We start from the raw sequence: 4,319 nt of genomic DNA, 5'->3' as shown, positions 1-4,319 counted from the left end.
TGCGGATGTGTGGACCAATGAAAGAGCTTGTTTCGAAGTCCTGTGGTTTTGTGGCCCTTTTCAAAACGACGGCGTGTGCGTTGGATTCAGCTTCAGGCTCCCTTATCTCGTCTGAAGCCCTGACTAAGCGCGTACGCAAAGCACGCACAATTGCCAAAACAACCGCGGGCCAAGCTAGCATCCGGAGCCGAAGCCGTGGTTTCGAGAAGGGTTTCAGAAAGATGTCGTCTACGCTTCTCAGGAAACTTCGTCCTGTGTGAAGGAAAGAAAGTTGCGAAGATCGGCTCGTTTTATGTTACATGAACACAACATAAATTAAATCAGAGCTAGTTAGGGAAAATAGTTATCGCTGGCAGGAGTTCGTTGGCCCAGCAGTGGTTAGGAAAAACATCATGATCATCATGACATGTGAAAATGTCTATGCTTGGACGCCATGGACATGATGGATGATGACATGACAGCGACCTACAAACAAAAGACAAGACCTTCCGATCCAATTTCACCAGAAAGCACAGCGGCAGCTGCTGGTTGGAGTACCGTGGATGTACTAGTGGAAGTTGAAGGTATTTAGGCAACATTTCTTTCCAGAATAAGTTGTGCTTCAATTCGAAACAAAGCAGTTAATCATTATTTTATTTTTATTTTGACAAGTCATGAAGTTAAACAAAATGAAATGCTCCGATCTCTCAAATAAATGAAACGAAATCAGAGTCACGATCACATGATGAGGATACACATTTTGGTGATGAATCATGATGATGACACACATCGGTTTTAGTTATTTACTTAATACTTAAAATAATAACAAAAAACATACATCATATTCATACATGCACTGTTACAATTAGTAATTACAATTACATGTACAGACTACAGTATGAAAAACAAAAAAAGCATTAAATATTCAATGCACTAGGCCGATTAAAAATTTACACGATTCAGGAAAAATTATATTGGCCCTTACTTGCTTAACTAAAACACCGAAGTGGAGGAAGGGCAAGGGTACATACACGTACCCCAAGACCCCCATACTAATCACGTGATGAAGTATGCTTGAATAATAATAAATAACATCCCCATCTTTATTCTTAAAACTCTAGAGGCAAACAACCAGATTTCTTTGAGATGTGGTATTAAAATTAAAATTTTGTATTTAAACTAAGGGGAACAAGCCTAATTTTGTTTTCAAATAAGATGAGTAAACTAGGGCCTCATTTATTTGTATTTCTTTTCTTTTCAGTATGACGTGTCCGCTCTGGGTTAGTGCTATCAACACCTTTCGCTGACAATGAAGCGTGCAGGTAGTAGGAGAAACAAAGAAAGGCAGAAACTAATCTGAGAAAGCTAAAGTAGAACAAAAATTGAAGGTAAAAAAAATAACTTGTTCATTACTCTCGTCCACCAGCAGAAATACTGTGCGTAACCTTCTAACATTCTTTTCTTTTGTTTTAAGGAAAACGAGGGGAAAAAAATCAAATGAATATATGGCAAACTGTTGGTATTTGTGAACAGGACCAGTATCCCCATTAAACAAAAAAAATCTACATATAAAATCTGTGTACATTTTTGCAAGAATTTGCTACAAGATAATGAAAAGTTCAAAGTATTGGGTAAAAATGTCCTCTTTATATCAAAAGCTTTCCAGTGCTCTTTGTCATATGTTTTGTATGGATTGACCTTTAATAATTGGGCACAAGTTGACTAGGGTATGAGGGCATGCCACTTGGATATGAGAAATTCATACTGCCTAAATAAACTTTGGATTGGATGTGTACTACAATTAAGGAACAATGAGTTGATCTGCTGATTGCTTTTCTATGTTGTTATTGTAATATTGTACCATCACCAAAACTGTACGTGTTTGCTTTTCCTACAAATTGTTTTTATTTTGTGTACTGTCTGTTCAGTCATTGAGTATGCTTTTCTAATTCGCTTGTAGAACGCGAGAATAGTGATGCCATTAGCAACGAGACAACTGAAGGTGAACCACGATCAAAAGGTTGCTACGCTCTGACACTGGTGATTCTGAAACGCCTCAGCTGAACGTGCTCCCGGTACAGTGTATCATGCAGATTGAAGAAGAAAGTATGTAAAGGAAAATATCACACAGAAGATGTTCCTGTCAACAAATCAGTTTCCCATGCACAGACCTATGCTTTTGTGCCAGTTGTGGAGTGGCTTCAAAGGACTCGGATGGGGATGTTTATTCTGATGATAACTAATTTAAACAAATCGTTGTCTGAATCATCATTTTCAATAGAAAAGTAGAAAAAAACAAGAAGAGAATTCTGCACAAGTACAATGTGTAAAAAGTAAGCTTTTGCCTTACCAAAATATAAACCTTAAAAATAAAATAATGTGCAACAATTTATTTGAGAATTGAATTAACCCATCAGTTACTGTGGTACCAGAAAGACAGTTTGGGAACTAGATTTATATTATTTTCATTCAATTTTGTAAAATCTTTATATCTTTGAAATGGTTAAAGGTCCTTGGGTGGATTTCACAGAGAGTTAGGACTAGTCTTATCTCGAGTTAGGACCAGTTACTCGTCATAACTTAGGACTATCCATGCAATTTGTATATCTCCTAGGACTAGTCCCAAGTTAGGACTAGTCCTAACTCTTTGTGAAATCGACCCCTGTCACACCATGGCGTATCGCCTTAACCTATGCCGGCGTATAGGCCTACAGAAACTAGTTCGAGCATTTTAAAAGTCCAAGAGTGCCCAACTTCCCAGAATCGCATCCATAGCGTACTGAACGTATACAAAGCGTATGACTAATGAATTGATAGCGTATCACTAACTTAAAATGAAGTTATGTATGTTACAGGTGGATACGTCAGAATACATCAAGACTTTTTGGGGATACGCCAGGCATAGGTTATACGGCACATTTTATTATTGTTTTAAATTGAATTGTTTGGGGGAATTAAAAGGGCCTTTTCAAGAAAGTAACATAATTCATCATAAAAACAATGAGTATTGTACTAGAAATGTGTCATTATGATATGAAGAGAAGAAATTAAAAAAATCTTAATGTGTGTCTCTTGTCAACGATATCCTTTTTTTGTAAAGTTCATTCATTCATTCGATTACAATTAAATTAAGGCCTTTCTAAGCTCTGAAGACGTAGTAAATGACCAAAATGAGGCCCAGAAAGTTTGTTAGTGACATTAATTTGAAACAATTGAAATAATTCAATTGGGGAAATGATTGATGTCCAGGGATGTTAAATAATTAATTAATTGAGATCTGGGAGAAAAGAGCTGAAAACCTGTAAATGAAAGCAAAATAAATAAGCCAGTATATTTTCCCCATTCGTTTGTGCACTAGGTGATTTGCCCATAGATTTTGTGCATAGTTCTCCAGTTTTGACCAATAGAGGGCGCTAATTTTCTCTAATTATTTTCTAATTAAAATAACTCATTACTGTGCAAGTTTTGCCCTTGACGACTTTCACATGTTATTCAGGACTACCATAAGAACATCTGGGGAAAAAATTCAGGTAGTTGCAGAGGGTAGACCACAAAACTCGAAAACTAGAGCCCTTTTTGATGATCAACCCACGGTCTATAAGTCGTGTGTGAATGTAGAACTAAATGGTACTCACTGCAGCAGTAGATCCTATTGATGACTGTAATCGTCCTGATGCAATGGTCACCCTCAAGATCAACTCTCCACCAGGGGTCTATATCGCCACCATCCTTATCCGCTGTTGGCAAAGAATCGAACGACCACCTTTTATTATGTTGTATAAGGGAATAAAACATTAAAATAATTACTAAAATGCAGCATGTCCTCACATTGGCCCTTAATTCTGCATTATTAAAGTCGCATATGCAATCGGTTTCCCCATAAATTATGCTTCAAAAGGTACGGTACTCGTTCCCTTGAATGTATTTGCACAGGCTGTTCGTAACGTATAGTCATTGCTGCTAAAGCGCACATACAAAGCTGCGACGAGATACACGTTTTGTATCTACCCGTCATGTATTCATCGGACTCATTCTTTCACAAACCAAACAACATCGTGTTTCATGAAGTAAATCAGGTTTTGTGATTGTGAATATGTCTACGCATCAAAACCGAAGATTTTAGTAAAAGGGATCCGAAAAAGAACATATCGACTGTCCTCGTTTTGTTTTGTGTACAAAACTAATGGAAATTCCCCGGAAAAAGGCTTAACCATGGGATGTCATGGGATGTTTTTGCCTTACTTGTGTGTGTGCAATCTCCGTTTTGGGTTGCGTCTACAGCCTTGTCAGATGAGAATTGAACACTGTGCGTCGAACTTTGCTCAGTTGGTTTGCCAATT

The 4,319-nt window shown here is 37.4% G+C and overlaps 1 long non-coding RNA gene across 1 annotated transcript; it reads left to right on the top strand.

The window, feature by feature from the left end:
- The first annotated feature begins 272 nt into the window (after positions 1-272).
- On the top strand, positions 273-3,041 carry LOC139940554 (uncharacterized). Its single transcript, XR_011786466.1, has 2 exons — positions 273-563; positions 1,241-3,041. It is a non-coding gene; the product is annotated as an uncharacterized lncRNA (long non-coding RNA).
- The last annotated feature ends 1,278 nt before the right edge of the window (positions 3,042-4,319 follow it).

This window comes from Asterias amurensis, chromosome 8, assembly GCF_032118995.1.
Source record: "Asterias amurensis chromosome 8, ASM3211899v1".
Lineage (NCBI taxonomy): Eukaryota > Metazoa > Echinodermata > Asteroidea > Forcipulatida > Asteriidae > Asterias > Asterias amurensis.
Note: the sequence above shows the minus strand (reverse complement) of the source record. Positions and strands in the feature narration are given on the sequence as shown.